General features: G+C 43.2%; 1 protein-coding gene across 3 annotated transcripts in view; it reads right to left on the reverse strand.

Annotated features, from left to right (window-relative positions):
• Window positions 1-17,172, reverse strand: part of KCNJ15 (potassium inwardly rectifying channel subfamily J member 15) — a 31,382-nt gene that overhangs the window by 2,428 nt on the left and 11,782 nt on the right. The window contains exon 1 of one of the 3 annotated variants that reach the window (XM_060234262.1): window positions 4,750-5,069. The exons of the other annotated variants lie outside the window; for them this stretch is intronic. The gene's annotated coding sequence lies outside the window, so the exon portion shown is untranslated. Of the gene's footprint in view, window positions 1-4,749; window positions 5,070-17,172 lie in introns of those variants that run through there. 3 annotated transcript variants of the gene reach the window in all.

The following is a 17,172-nucleotide window of genomic DNA, read 5'->3' on the forward strand; positions in this document are numbered from 1 at the left end:
TTTGTAGTCTGCTGCTTCGTGCAGCTAGCATTGTTTTGTTCCATTGTTTGGCTTCAAGAGAGAGCTTTAATAAGTGATTCATTTGTATGAACCACAGGAAAAAAATACTTCTCCCTTGTAACTACTTAAAAGGTTGTTTCTGGAAACTAAAGATGGGCTTGTAGTAGAGATGTGTGCCAGCCAAGGATAGCAATGTCGTTATTCATGATTGTAACTTTCCTGTTTTGTCAGTAGAAGAATATTTATGTTTACACTCATGGCTGAGTAACTGCTGGCAGGACAAAAGTAAATTACAATTTTAGTTTTATTTCCTTCAGCAGCTACAACTATTCAGGCTGAAATCCTTTTTTCTAAGGTTTACAGTAGAATAAGGAGTGCTTCATTGAGGTATCCCAATGCGCATATATATATATATATATATATATATATATATATATATATATATATATATATATATATATATATAAAGTGGGACTGTCAAATCAACACACATACTGCACAACATATCCGGAAAACAAACAGGAAAAAGATATTACAAAACCTTGACTGAACTGAACAAGAACAATAGCAAATCAGTGGGGGTTAACAACTCATTCACAAATGCTCTTTAAACAAGCCAAAAAATGGGCATAGAACTAAGGAAATGCAGCTTAACAACATGCAGAACAGACAGTATGCTGATTCCTATAAGGAAACCCATCAGGAAAAAAATTCATGACATGGTGACTCAAGAGATTCCACAGCTGATCACACTAGATACAAGAAAAGACACTCATATTTGCAAACCTAATGGAGAACAGCCTGATACGGAATGTTTAATTCCCTTGCCCCCATTCCAGCAACAACTTCTCTTTTGTTTTACAACCTGTGGAAAGTCAACATGCTGGTAAACAAATGAAACTCATATGACAGTCACTGGCTGGGAGCAGCAGATTCTTTTGTATGGGTAGAACCTGAATGGAAAATCCCTTAGGGGTGGAAGCTCCACATGTCCATCAGAGCCCCTGAACCCAGAAGGAAATGTTGGATTGGGGTACCTGCAGTCACACACAGAGACAAGTCCTTTGGCTAAGGCTGAGCCCAAACCAATGCTCCTCCTTTCTTTTCTCACAAGCATTGCTTTAGACCAAGTACCACTGCCTAATGTTTAAACACTCTGGTGTGCTTACTCATTAGTAAATTCCCAAATGTTGAGGGGTTGACAATTGCCAATGGAAACCTTTTTTTTTTTCCAAGCATGCTCCTTGCATAGTCAGCTTTTACTGCTATTTATTTACTAATTAAATTTTTTCTATCCAACCTTTTCAAGAAGGCTCCAAGAAGTTCACAAGAGTGGGGAGACAGCCAGGAAACATTTCCTCCAGCACTTCAGTTGTACTAGAAGTCCCTTCTGAGGATCAGTTTGTAAAGAAGAATTTCAGCCTTGAGAGTCAGAATAGTGTAATGACTAGAGTGTCAGAACAGGATATGAGACACTCAAATTGTAATCCTCACTTTGCCATAGAAGATCACTGGGTAACTTTGGGCCAATTACTTTCTCTCCTAATATACCACACAGGAGTCAAGTTGCACCTTTAAGACCAACCAAGTTTTATTGAGTACGTAAGCTTTTGTGTACTCTCTAAGCACACTTCATCAGACGAGGGGATCAGGTCTGATGAAGTGTGCTTAGAGAGCACACGAAAGCTTACGTTCTCAATAAAACTTGGTTGGTCTTAAAGGTACCACTTGACTCCTGCTTTGTTCAACTGCTTCAGACCAACATAGCTGCCCTCTTGGATATACCTCACAGGGTTATAACAAGGATAAAATGGAGGAAGGGAACATTATTTTTGTAAGCTGCCTTGGGTCCTATATCACACACACACAATCATGTACTTTCAATCTACTTTCAATGCACTTTCCAACTGGATTTTGCCAGTTCACACAGTAAAATCCAGTTGGAAAGGGCACTGAAAGTGGCTTGAATATGCATTATTTTGTGTGTGTGATTGCAGCCATTGAAAAGAAAAGTGGGGTATAAATATCTAAATAAATACATTTAAATTGACATTGCCGTCTATAATCTTCCCTCTCATGATAGCTCCAGCCAGCTTGCTTCCTGAAATGTGCATGGGCCTGCACATCAGTAAGCAGTCTACCATGTACTTAATGCCAAAAGTTAGCTTGGAACAATACACTTTGTAATGTGATGTCCACAAATTTTTGGCTGGAGATGGAAAAACCTCTCACCACCAAACATGGAGCCGAGATAGTAACAAAATCTGATCTGTACTAAACACCAGGTTTGAGTAACAGCTTTTACCCAGAAATGCCAGCTGTCTGGAAACCACTAACAATGATCATTGGAAGATGAAAAGTCTGAATCAGGCAGAGGAAAGGGGCTGTGCTCCAAAATCTTATGGCTCAGTAGAAGCAGCTAATTGTGAAGAATGATTTGAACTCTGGGTTTTGTCAAGACACAGGGAACCCACATTCCACTTTATTCCCACCTTCCTCACATCTTCTCCATTAATCTAAACAGATATTTCCTTAGTTCTTCTTCTGTCACTAGCTGTTAATTTGACACATACTCCTGCTTGCATCAGCATTTCTTAAATCTTATCACCATTGTTGTCATATTTCCTATTTCTTTTTTTACTTGATGTTTTAACTATTTTTAAAAAATTAAAACATCTAATATAGAAGGGGGAAATAAACCTTTTAAAAGATGTATGCCTTAAGAATACAAACCTTTCAACTGAAAGGAAGCTCAATGTCTGAGGAGCAACCACCAAGAACATTTCTGAATAAAACTGGGAACATTTGTGAATCTCCAATTTTATTTATTATTATTATTATTACCACCTTGCCCAATTCCATGAGTGGGCTCAGGGCAGCTTACAACAAACCCCCCATCAGACTGTAAAAGCAGTAAAAATAGTAAAACGATGAATGACACAACAAAGCAATAACAAAAATCCATGCCTCATGCTAGACAAAGATAGGTACCCCACACAGCTCCAATGCCAAAATCATAACCAGAGAAGCACTGGAGAAAGGGGGAACAGAGAAGGCCAAAACAATGGAATGCCTGCTGCCTCAGCTAAAAGCCTGGTGAAACAACTCCATTTTAAAGGCCTGCAGAACTGTAGCAAGTTGTGCAGGGTCCTGATCTCAGGTGAGAGCATGTTCCACCAGGATGAAACAAGGGCTTAAAATCCCTTGCCCTGCCTGAGGCTAAGCAGACATCCCTCTGCCTGGGGACCACCAGGAGGTACTGGTTGGAAGAGCGTAAAGCTCTCTGGGGCTCATATGAAGATATGATGGTCTCAGGCCACAAAGTGCTTTAAAGGTCAAGACCATAACCTTGAAACAGATCCAGTATTCAATAGGCAGCCAGTGCAGTTGACACAACACTGGCTGAATGTGTACCCATGGAGGTGTTGCCATCAGCACAGCAGGCATGCTGCCACATTCTCCACTAGCTGCAGCTTCCAGATCAGGTTTCAAAGATAGCCCCATGTAGAACAAGTTACAGTAATCACATGGATCACCATAGCTAAGTCCTGAGGGGTGAGATAGGGAACCAGTTGCCTGATTAGCCAAAGACGATAAAACACCGATCCAGCAACTAAAGTGACCTGGGCTTCCATGGAGAGGAGGAATCCAGTATCATCCCAAGGCTCCTTACCCTCAAGACTGGTACCACCAAAGGCCCACCAAAGGCCAGGTGCCTGATTCCAAACCCTAGTCCTCCACAACTCAGGTACAGGACCTCCATCTTCACTGGATTCAGCTTCAGTCAGCTCTGCTGCAATCATCCAGCTATGGCCCATAGCATTATGTCCAAAATATCTGAGGTCCATCCATCCATCCATCAACAGGTAGAGCTCGGTGTCATCTACATATTGATGATAGTCCAACTCAACCGCCCCAGACCAACTGGGTGAGGGGGCATACGTAGATGTAAAAAATATCAGAGAGAGGATTGCCCCCTGTGGCACCTCACATTCAAGAGGGTAACATCCTCTCCCCTAGTGCTACTCTCTGTCCTCAACCATGGAAAAAGGAGTAAAGTCACTGTAAAGCAATCCCCATATCCCAGTGTCAGCAAGGCGGTGGGTAAACAGATCATAGTTGACCATGTCAAATGCTGTTGTCAGATCTAAGAGCAACAGCAGCACCAACCTGCCTTGATCCAGGTGCCTCTGGAGGTCATCTATGAGAGTGACCAGCACAGTGTCGACCCCATGGCCAAAGCAGAAGCCAGACTGGAAGGGATCCAGTGTGGAAGCATCAACTAAGAAATCCTGTAGCTGCTCAGCTGCCACCCTCTCAACTATCTTGCCCAGAAATTAACGATTCAAAACTGGGTGGAAGTTGACAAATATCAAAGGGTTCAGGGATGGGTTTTTTTGTTAGAAGCAGACATACCACTGCCTCTTTCAAGTCCCTTGGGAATGCCCTGAAGATAGACATAAATTGATAATATCACTGCTGTTTTCCTACTTAAATCATTTCTGAGGGAAACTGCTTCAGGTTGTCTCTTCCAAAGAGCCAGAGTTAATATGTATGTCTTACTTCTGCATGATCTATGAGAACAACTGGCCTTGCTTTCACTTTTTCCATTGCTTCTCGGCTCCTGTAATCTTTCATTTTCTTGCTGATATTTTCAGGCAGTGTCGCAACTGTTGTCAGTGCTGTACAGCAAAGAATTTCTGGATCTTGACCTCAGAATATTAGATAAGTATTAGAATAGTATCTCACCAGTCCTTGGTACCTTCCTCTCTCCACTTGTGTTCTTTATTAGGGAGCAGTCATGTACCAGTTAGTCACTTCCTTTCATCTCCTGGAATGAATCCCATCCGATCCTGACCTTTTCCCACCCAACTTCCTGTATGTTGTTTCTTTCATCATCTCTCTTCTCATGTAATCCTGAATTTCTGTTGTTCATATCTTTACAACCCAGAGAAATTCATGTTGGATTCTTTAGACTGAAGAACTTCTCCTTTGTTCTCTGCAGTGCTTGTCAAATGAATAGATAGCTGCCAGATTTGATGTGCTGTCTCAGGTCAGCAGTCACTCTGTTTCAGTATTGTAGCTCATATTAGCTTTAACAGAGGAAAAGACCCTGAGGCAGGCAGCAAGTTTCTCCTTAAAGGCAATCCTCATTCTCTCCCTCCTTCTTCCCAGATTGACTGACTTGTGCTGGGAAGTGAGGAAGATTGCATTCTTTCCAAACCTCTGTTTTGTTTATTCCAATATTTGCTGTTGTAACACTAGATATTCCAGTTACTCCTATAAATACACAGTTCATTTTTCTAGTCTTTTCATTGTCAGTGACACATGGCAGGCCGATGCTTTCTCCAGTCTGATTTTGCAGAGAGATGGAAAAGATTTCCTTGTGCCAGATTAGCATCCTCCTCCTTTTGTTGCTGACAAGTGATCTCTTATTCTTGTGCTGGGACACAGACTGAAAGGAAAGGATGGGCCTGTCTTGCCCATATCCATCTCCTACAGTGGTACTAGCAAATATGTTTGTTGGAAATAGAATGTGGAAATAGAATGGTAGAAATAGAATGGTAGACAAAGGGTGCATTCACACTACACTAACTAATGCATTTTACATCCAGATTTTTACTGTGTAAAAATAGCAAAAATCTGGATGTAAAATGTATTAGTTAGCGTAGTGTGAATGCACTCAAAGAAAGCCACATAGATCAGAAACACTAGCTGAGAGGCTGGGAGGCACCCTCTATGAAAAAGGACTGGGGTCATGTGAGGATGGACCTTGTGTGTAAAATCAGAGTGAGCTGGAAGCAGTTAATGCAAGGGATATCTCTTTGTGTGAGAGAAAATAAGCACTATATGTTTAAATTAAATGTGACAGTCTGTACTACAGACAAACATTTTATTCCATTTTAATAACAATGGCCCAAAGAATCCTGGGAATTATAATTTAGTGAGATGTTGAGAATTATCAGTTAGAGATCTTAACACCATCCTTCCACCTCACCTCATGTAAAAAGGCAAAGGTAGTCCCCTGTGCAAGCACCAGTCGTTTCCGACTCTGGGGTGATGTCACATCACAACATTGTCACAGCAGACTTTTTACAGGGTGGTTTGCCATTGCCTTCTCCAGTCATCTACACTTTCCCCCAGCAAGCTGGGAATTCATTTTACTGACCTTGGAAGGATGAAAGGCTGAGACAACCTTGAGGCGGCTACCTGAACTCAGCTTCCGCCGGGATCAAACTCAGGTCATGAGCAGAGCTTCAACTACAGTACTGCAGCTTTACAGAACTGGAATTCCTCAGGAAGAGGGACAATTTCAAACGTTTTTAGCAGAAAGGCAGGATAACAACATGGGTGGGTGGATAGATGGATAGGTAGACAGACAGACTGCAGTGAAAGAGTTAGGAATGATCTGGTGTTCTAGGATTTTGTCATGAAATCACCTTACCTCCTTTTGGATTGGATTTTGCCTCATGGGACTTCAGAGGTACTTCCCAAGTATACTGAAAATGAAATTGATGAAGACTGCCTTAGCTGCTGAAAGTCATGTCATTTTCAATGCACTGGCAGAACACTCAGGCCGTTTTCGCACTTAGCGTTTGCTCCCCTTATTCCGCGGCGCAATTATGTCCGGATCATTTTTCTCGTTTTCCCACTAGTGACTCTTTGCGGAGTCACCTTCCCTGAAGCCCCGGCTCAAATCATTTTCCCACTGGCATCGACTTGAGTTCGATGCCCTGTCAATCTTTTTTTTTTTTTAAGCGCAAGTCTGGTTGCGTAATGACGTACTAACGTACTAACGTAACATCGAGCAGGCACAGCTGTTCCCTCCCCTTCTTTTCGTGGACAAACCGCATCACGTGTGCTGCTGCTGCTTATGGATTGGCTGCAGCTGTAGAATCCTCCACAGCCCTTTATGTATTAACAGAAGCATTATGTATTAACAGTCTATTTTCTAACCGAGCGGAATGTAGCCAGGGAGAAGAATGCAGGACTCCAACTTCCCATTTTATACATGGCGATTTTGTGCAGGTCCAGAAATCCTGGTGGCACAGCTGAGGGAGGCATTCCCTTTTTAAAACACACACACATGAACGCACAACTTTATTAGAAAACAATCTTCCTGGAACGTACAGTATCGTTTGTCCCCCTCCGCGCAACGCTAGACACAGCCATACATTCATAGAAACCCGCTTCCGCACATGCACATCGCTAGTTGGTGGGAAACTGCAAACATGCAGATGCACAAAGAGGTGCTGCATGCTTGACGTCCCAACTTCACCCAGCAACTGGGCATGTGTGCATGCAGATAAAATGGAGGAGGAAGTCCCGGGGCCTTAGTTCTGATGTCTCTTCATGTGCAGGGCCAAGTGGTCAGATCGAGAGAAGCTGCGATTGCACACAGCACACTGGAAAGGCTTGGCTCCGGTGTGCTTCCTGTAGTGGCGAGTCAGCTCATCGGAGCGAGCGAATCTCCACTCACATCCTTCCCAGGCGCTCTCCTCCCCCGGCTCCGGGCGGCGGCTTGAGTTCCCCGGGGCCGCCGAAGAGCGCGGCCTCCCGGGCCCCCAGAACTGGCTTGAGCTGGGCGAAGACGGGCTCCTCTGGCCCCAGGCGGGCACTCATGCTCAGCACCCGGGTGGCCATGCGAGCCACAAAGAGCGGCAGGCAGCAAGAGCCTCGCCCGGGCCCGTCGCAGCTCACAAGCCGCGTCCTCCTCCTCCGACAGCTGCGCCTTCGCGCATGAGGCTGCCCTCCACCTGGCCCGGCACATCCCTCCTGCCGCACACATGAACGCTTTGGCCCGCACCGGCACTAGATTCCCCCCCCCAACAATGGTCGTTTTCGCATTATCAAGATAACGCAACAGCGAAATAACGCAACTAAAGTCAATAATAAAAAAAAATTCTAACGAAACCAATTGAAGTGGCAATTGAGGCTATTCCAGGAGGGTTTTTTTTTTTTATTTGTTAATTTCGAAATATCGCTAGTACGCAAAACTGTGAAGTTTAAAAAAAAATGGCCGTGCCGGCACTTTGGGGAAGCGCCGCGAAAGGCTGATGATTGGCCAAGGGGGTGGATGGGGTGGGAGGACGGAAAGGGAGAGGGTGCCGCCCACACAGCAGTCGATCCGGCGTGGATGGATTTCCCACTGCAAAGTCCGCGGAGTGGATCCGGTGTGGATCCGGAGGTTTTCAAAAACTCCGGCAGCATGCTGAAAAACATACTCCGGTGTAAAACCCCTGAAGCGCCGGAGCAAAGCGCGGCGCCGGAGCAACAGGTGCGAAATCCAGGAAAAGATCCGGAGGTAAATGGGGCGCTACGCCAGAGCAAAGGCTAGTGCGAAAACGGCCTCAGTGTTTAAATTTGCATGGGAATGAAGCTCCAAGACTAGGAATCTGACTCAGGCATCTCAGAATTGCACACCCTCAGGGAAAAAGAACAAAAGTAAGTCAAGGTTCCTGGGTACAGAGAGCAAGAGAAGAGGAGGAGGAGGGAGGTATTCATACCTTCTCTTCTGTGCTTTAAGGGCTCCACTTGATGCTTGCAAATTTTGACAAAGCACGTTTAGAACAAATCCCTTTTGAATTTGGATGTATGAAATTACAAATGGAACAGACATTTAGGAATTAATTCATTCCTATAGAGAATGACTGTTGTTTTCATGTAGCATTGGTATGTGCTGGGTCACTTATGTTGTCTCTGTAATCCATGCATTGCAGGTTGTGGCTCAGTTTACAAATATACATTCTGCACATGTTTATAGTCTTATTTTACTTGTTTGATTGAATCTGTTCCAGTTCTCAGCCTCAGGTTTCTGAGGTCACTTTTAATAAAAACATAAAAACACAATATATAATAAAACACTGAAACCAATTATTAAAACAGCCTATAGTTACTTTGGCATTCTAAAATCTTTTGAAGTCAACAAGCAATAATCAAGAATACAGACAACCCAACACACACAGGCTTGGGTGAACAGAATGGTCCTAGCCTGGTGTCCGAAACTAGAAAGACTTGGCATGCAGTTGCAGGGAAGCCATTAAAATGAAGGGGTGTTGCCACGGAACAGCTTAATCTTGAGCAGTAAGTCACTTCCTTTCTGATGGGGGGAGAGGAACTGAAGCAGAGTCCTTGAGGCTCATCATGAAGATGGGCTTCAGTAGTCTGAACATGAACAAAACCCACCTCTTCCTCAGTCATACCATGGCTCCATCTAGTTCAATATAATCTACTCTGACAGTAGTTTACCAATTTCTCTGGCAGAGAAAAGACTTCCCCAAGACTTTCTTTCTGGGATGTTTTTAAATACCTTTAAAAATATCCCTCTTAATTAAAACAGACATATTTCCTTCCTTGATGCTTTATTATTTCTAAGTAAAATGATTTTTTTAAAAAGCTATTTAATAGTTCACCCATTTGCATTCCATACTGGCTATCAAATAATTTTCATATATTTATGCTCAGAGACTTATAAAACAATATCTGATGCTTACACATGAAGAATTAATGTGTAAAGCATGAAGTCAATGCAAAAGGTTTATGGCACATAGCCTGAGATCATAAACCATTTATGTTATGAGCAGTGTTCCCTCTAAGCTGCAGAGCCTTGTAAACAAAAATTCTACTTTGTGAGCTACTGTCATTAAAGTTGTGAGCTGCTGCATAAATTAGTGTGCTCTGGTGTCATCCTTCCTGAACTAAGACAAAAATGTGTGAGCTGGAGGCTAAAAATCTGTGAGCTAGCTCACACTAACTCAGCTTAGAGGGAACACTGGTTATGAGATAAATCCATTTATTTCAGTTTGATTAACTTGAGGGTAAAAACTGTAGGACCACAGCCATAATAAATTCAACATGGACAGGCTTCCTACAACTACTGTTGTATAGTGACCAGTAAGCTTTACTTTATTTGACACTTACTGATCCAGATTTTTTTTAATAACAAGAATAAAATTCATCTTGAAATAAAAACTGCAGTAACTTCTACATCTGCTATTAATTTTTAATAACAGCAGTTCCAAAAAATGCTATTGGAAGAGAGACAAACACTTCATGCAAAGAGTTCCTTGACCCTGATGTGTTTTATATATATATATATATATATATATATATATATATATATATATATATATATATATATATATATATATATATATATATATATATATATATATATATATATATATATATATATATATATATATATATATATGAATGAATTTCTGGACTTACAAAACACTCAGAACTTTTTTGCATCTCTCTTGCTGGGTTATGATTTTCAACTTCCTTGAATTCAATCACTTTCACGGTGGATAGCACGGCAGAAATCAGTGATTTTCCACCTCTATCTCATCCGCACTCCAGATTCCAGTTCATGTGTGAATATTACCTACCCCTGGAAGTCAGCAAGTTTTTATTCAGACATCAACTCATCAAAGGACTTAACTTTCCAGCTATGACCTGGATTGTCCAGGCAAGCCCAATCTCATCAGATCTCAGAAGCTAAACAGGGACAACCTTGGAAAGTATTTGGATGGGAGACGTCCAGAGAATACCATGGTTGGGAGGCAGAGGCAGGCTACCTACTCTGAATACCCTTCATGCTCCAGTAGGAGTCACCAGAGGTTTCCATGACTTCCAAGCATGGGTACGCATGCATACACACATGTACAACAAAAAAACTCCAAAAGAATTCACTTTCCATTCTTATGGATCCAAATGTCAGACATAAACTACAGCTTACACAGAGATCTTATCGTTCTCATGTACTTACAAAAACAATACTGAGCACTTCAATTCTGTATCACTTTACAACTTCAAAGTGCTAAACAAACATTAACTAATTCTAGCCACAGTTCAGCAGAGAAGTGGTATCCTATTCCCATTTTAAGTTACATAGCAGGAAACTAACCTAGGGTAGTCAATGACTTACACAAATTCTATAATGACTGAGTAGAAGAAACATAGAACAGGTATCACAAACCACTGGCCACTATCCCTCCCCCAATTTTTGGTAAGCAGTTTCAAATTTTCCTTTCTCCATGAATTGTCATTGGCAAGGGTGAGGTTGGTTTTTTCCCTTGCTCTAATCATTTGCCCTCATTCTGTTTCTCTGACCAGTTCTACAGCCATTGTTGCTCTGCCTCCGGGCTTCTGCTTTCGTCAGATCAAGCAATTGATTCCCCACCAGTTGCTGCACAGCCACATTTTGACCCATGGTTCCCTCCAATTTCCCTCACGTCTACTTGATCGATCAAGTGGATGTGAGGGAAATCAGAGGGAGCTGCAAGTCAAAATGAGACTGCCTGGGAGATGTGGGGGGGAATGCTCTATCATTTGCCTGGTTCCCACGCTCAGGAAAAACAGGGTGTGTCTGTGGCGGTGGTGGTCCACCAGCTTGCCATGCAACTCTTGAGCAACAGCTGCAGGTGCTGTTGTGAATGGGTTGCCAGCAACCTGTGAGCACTGCAACACAGGATAGGAAGTATAATTTGGATGGTACCATCATGTGCCACAAGGGGAGTTCGTGGTAAGGCGGCATTTAGAGACCCTGTCAGGACAATACATCCATGGTTAAGCCCGGTATGCACTTGTGACCAGTTGCCATGGCTAAATACAGGGGTTGTTTTGTAGGAAAATAGGTGGCGGAGTTCATTAGCTTAACTCATTAGCATATCCCCCCAGCCAAAAGCAACCCAACGCAGAGATCCAGCCAGGCCAAGCCACGCCTGGGGCTCTCCTGGGCTGCCCCCCCATCAAAAGGCCAACAAGCCACCCACCACCCAAAATCACATAAGAAGTGGAGAAAGGGTGGTGTGGGCTTCTCCAGGGGTTAATGAGGGCTGCTGGGGGCATGGCAAAGCCTCTGGTGACTGACTTGCTGCCCGCTCTCCTAATCCAGGGATTGTTATGCAGCTGCACCTACTATTCAATGGACAAGGTAAGTGGGGAGGAAGAGCGGGAACCCTCAGAAAGGTTCAGGAGCTGTGCTCCTGTGAGCTCCTGCTGAATCTGAGGTCTGGCTAGACGTATCTCTATTTTATGTATCTCCAGGTGGAGGTTCAACAGGGAGAACTGTGAGTGTGGCAAGTCCTGCTTTCCCTTCCCACATTCTGCTCTGACCACTGTTCCAGCCCTCCTCTTGAAAAGTAGAGCATGGTACTAACCAGTCCTTCCAATTCCACCTGTAATACCATCCTGCTGAGATGTATGCCATGCTGGGGACCTTCAGTTCTCTTCCCCATGGCCCCATGGAGGAAGTATCCAGAGTCTTCACACTTCACCATAGTTTGAAGTTTCACACCCCTTCCTGCCCCATTCCCTCAGCCCACCTGTCACTCCTCTGAAGGCTTCCTGAGTACATGTCTCACAGGAGGCCTCTCAGATGACTTGGGTGGCTATGGATGGTTGTTCTGCTGGTCGTTGTCATCTGCCAATATAGCAGGGGCTCAGCAGCACCAACATGTTCCCTCCCTCACCTCACAGGCTTCTGTGTGAAGGGGAAGGGGCCAGAGAGTGGTCTGGCTGAATGAGCCAGCTTGGTGTGGTGGATAGAGTGTGAGATTAGATCTGGAAGACCCAGATTCTGTTCCCAACTTGTACCATGGAAGCTAGGTAGGTGGCCTTTGGCCAAATGCAGACCCTCAGCCTAATTAACCTCATGGGTTGTTGTGAGCATGAAATGGAGGAGAGGGGGATGATGTAAGCCACCTGGGGGAGAAAGGTTGGAAAGAAATCATAATTTTGTGTCTGCTCCAGGAAGGGGGTGGGGCCCTGCCACCTGGGGGAAGACATCTGTGATGGTAACACTGAGGAGGCAGGGGATCATGGGGGGTCCCGAAGTTAATGGCTGGAGTGGGGAGCCAATGCAGCTAACGGACTTGAAATATTTGGAGGGGGTGGAGTTTAGGAATCTATGCTAAGGGTGGCCAACAGTAGCTCTCTAGATGTTTTTTGCCTACAACTCCCATCAGCCCCAGCCATTGGCCATGCTGGCTGGAGCTGATGGGAGTTGTAGGCAAAAAACATCTGGAGAGCTACCATTGGCCACCCCTGGTCTATGTTCATGGATATACTAGCATTCAGGAACAACAAATGACTTGCATGGTTTCCACTGCAAAACATCACAACTGCATTACTATACATGGAAGAAATGATAAATGTGAAATGGATTTGGAATAACAGACTCTAAGCACTGATTGCTCTAAAACAGGAATGGCAGAGCCAACAGTGGAATGGCAGTCATTCCATTCCAAGACCACTTCTGCTCCACTGAGGAGGGAACTAGAGGGTATGAGGATGGTGCTGCATGCCTCCACATGTGAGCCTACCCTGGTGTCCTCCTTTCTGGCTCCATCACTGTCAGAGGTGGTGCAGAAGTTCTCTTGGCAATGGACAGCTCACACCCTTTCCTCACTATCAGGTGTCCAGGTCTGCTGACAGGCATTGGTTCTTTCAAGGAGAAGAACTCCCATGGCCCACCCCTCTCTGCCCCCTGCCTGAGACAGATGGTGGACTCCACCCCCTTGCCACATGGCCCCTGATTGTTTTTGCATATTCTGTCATATTTCTGGCATATTGCCACCACCTCCACACAACGCTTCCATGGACTGCCATGGCACAGTTGCCATAGATGCTAGCCAAGTAACGGGTAGAAAGCACTGACTTTGTCTGCTGGCTGCTGCATGATTTATGCCCTTAGGGTTAGTAATACAATTAGGAATGATAGTTTTGGCTTGGTACAAAGTAAAAAAACAAAAAGTTTGTAGTACAATCCTATGCAGAATTACTCCCTTCTAAGTCTATTGAAGTCAGTGGGTTAGAATGATGCAGCACTGCTTAGGACTGCAATGTAAATGTCCCTTAGTTGATAATTAATCATTTACTCATAATTATCTTGAAAGAAACTGCCAGCCTGGAGAGAACAGAAAGTAATTAAGAGGGCTAAAACCAAACAAAAGCAAATTACAGGGTCAGCCATTGCTGAAGATTTAGTCTTATGTAGACTTGGAGTAAACTCATTCCCCTGAAGGCAGACCTGGGAAGGTAAGAGTGGCGGGCCGGGGTGGCACATGCACTCAGAGCCTGCCCTTCCTTGTCGCCGAAGACTTCTGCAGCAAGGGAAGGCAGACTCCAAAGAGAGCACACTCGGGGGGAGGGGGTGCCCACACCCACCCTGTGGCCAGGTGGCACCCTACCTGGCCTACCAGGAAGCACTGGGCCTGATTGCTTTAGTAAGGCTGTGCAAAGACTTGAAATGAATGTAGTTGAATCTGAAGTATGACACATGTCCTGTGCTCTTAACAAATTTGAGACAGGGATTAGGATGGAATAAAAACAATATCTTTTGTTTCAGATTTTCAAATTATCTAATGTTTGTCTGTCCAAACATACCAATTATTTTTGATACTCTGCATAACTACAGGTGTTTTAATTAGACAAAGCACACTGATGGATTTCTTTGACTGCTTCTTCACTGCTTACTTTTTTAAAGTAATATATTTGCAAAGCTTTTAATTTTATGTGAGAAAACAGCCCCAGCATTCAGAAGAATTTCAGTTTATGGACGTTACATGTATGATGCAATTCATAAATCAATAATCATAAATTTGCTATCACACTTCTTATCAACAAGTATAACTCTTTGTACTTCAGTTTTGAAGAAAAAAACCAATCAACTTTAACAGCAGCAGCATGTAAAACTGTAAAGATGGTAAAAAGGTATTCGCTAACCTTTGTACGTATTATTCTTGATTCTCCTGTTTGCCTACATCCTTCAGAAATGTTGATGTAATGTTGATATAAGCAAGAGCAATGGGTTAGGAAAGTCTTAGAAATAAGTACAAATTTACCAGCCCACCAAAATTATACTCACCTCCAAGACCACGTAATTTGAGAGCCAGTTTGGTGTAGTGATTAAGTGTGTGGACTCTCATCTGGGAGAACCAGGTTTGAATCCCCACTCCTTCACATGCATCTGCTGAGTGACCCTGGGTCAGTCACAGTTCTTGAAAAAGCTGTTACCTCCTCAAGAGCAGATCTCTCAGAACTCTCTCAGCCCCACCTACCTCACAGGGTGTCTGTTGTGGGGAGAGAAAGAGAAGGAGATTGTAAACTACTCTGAGAGAAGGACAAGGTATAAATCAATATCTTATTATTTTATGCATATATACCTCACTTTTCTTGACAATGAGGACCCAAAGTGGCTTATATCATTTTCCTCTCCTCCATTTTATCCTCACACAACCCTGTGAAGGTAGGTTAGGCTGGAAATGTATGACTGGCACAAGGTCACCCAATGAGTTTCCAGGGCAAAAGTAGGGATTTAGAACATAAGAAGAGTCCTGCTGGATCAGACCAATGCTCCATCATGTCCAGCATCCTGTCTCACATAGCGGCCAACCAGTTCCTCAGGAAGGTCAGCTACAAGGCATAGAGGCCAAGACTTTCCTCTGAGGTAGCCTCCTGGCTCTGGAATTCAGAGGTTTAGTGCCTTTGAACCTGAGTCTTCCAGATACTAGTCTGATACTCTTATCCGCTATACCACACTGGCTCTAGAGAATGTTGAATGCTGGTCGGTCATGAAGAATTCATGTTTTCTCTGGGTAGTTGATAAATACAAGGCTTTGTTTGCAAGTTCCAGAAAAGACCTAACTTCCTTCTGTCTATAATAAAGATACAAAACCAACCATGGGCTAAAAAATCATTGAAACAGATGACAGGATTTATATGTTCATTAGGAGTGATGATTGGCAAAAACAAGGGCCCTCTGTCTGCATGTCTCCTTTTCAGGGGATAAGCGCAAGAGTCCAGTAGCATCTTAAAGACTAACAACATTTGTGGCAGGGTATGAGCTTTTGTGAGTTGCTGACTCACGAAAGCTCATACCCTGCCACAAATTTTGATAGTCTTTAAGATGCTACTGGACTCTTACTCTTTTCTACTGCTACAGACAAACACAGCTACCCATCTTGATTTACCCCTTTCAGAGGATTCATTTGGTATGGTTTCAAAAGGCTGAGTTGTAACCACTTCACTTAACTCTCTATATGGAGTACAGCCTATGTCACACACTATGTCACACATTTGGCACACCATTCCAGTAATGAACCATGTATAACCTTTCCAGCCCACATTTGAAGATGATGGTGATGATGATGCAAGTATGTCATAGATTATGGAATAATTTGCAAGTAGTTAGTTGCTATAAAATAATAGGAATGGAAAAGATGCATTACGTAGGTGAATAGGAATTGATTTTTAAATATATATCCTGTGTGATGTTGTGCGCAAACCTGGCATTGCTGGAGATAAACTATTTTTAAAAGATTTTTTGAGGATGTATATGCCACGTTTTCAGAGATCTACTTGAGAAGGGTCACAAGTTTTTTTTTTAAATAAAATAATAAAATAATAAAAGCAAACAGAAATAATTGTATTATAACACAGATAGGCCTTGTTCACACAGCATGCTGAGTCCATGTTAAACTGATCTGGTTCTATTCTGAGTATCTTTGTTCCTGATATTGGATACTACTTAGTAATCAGGCTGCCATACTGCAATTTGCATCACTTTGCAGTGAATCCGCCCTCTGTAAACTGTAGCATAAATTTATAGGTCCATATTATACATTGTTCATCCCCATACTATTAAATGCTACACTAATTGCCCATGTGAGCTGTCTACACTAAGCTGTGAAGCTGTCTCTTTAAGAGCAGGTGCCAAGGCAATGCATGATCAAGATCTCTAGTAGCTACTAGTTGTCTGAGATGTCACACATTTGTATACTCAGCAGTCTCTGTCTCATCCATCTTCTCAGTATCCTGGGCTTACTATAATCATGAGATCAGAGGTTACCAGTGACAGCACTTTCAGAAAAATGTATGGAAAACTGGGCTCAGGCAAGAGGCAGTGTGAGCAACAACCTCATCATAATAAAATGACATGTTGAAGCATGTAAATGAACAATCACCACCTAATAAAATCACTTCATGGTAGCTTAATCATGTCAGTTGTGTATTTTTAAAGTTGAAATGAGAATTCTACATAGAACCTAACATATGTGTGTATGTGGCATTGAGTCATTACCAACATATGGTGATCAGAGCAAGGGGCTTTCAAGGCAAGTGAAAAGCAAAGGTGGTTTGCCATTGCCTTCCTCTGCAGAGTCT

This window comes from Heteronotia binoei, chromosome 3 (assembly GCF_032191835.1).
Source record: "Heteronotia binoei isolate CCM8104 ecotype False Entrance Well chromosome 3, APGP_CSIRO_Hbin_v1, whole genome shotgun sequence".
In the NCBI taxonomy this organism is placed as follows: domain Eukaryota; kingdom Metazoa; phylum Chordata; class Lepidosauria; order Squamata; family Gekkonidae; genus Heteronotia; species Heteronotia binoei.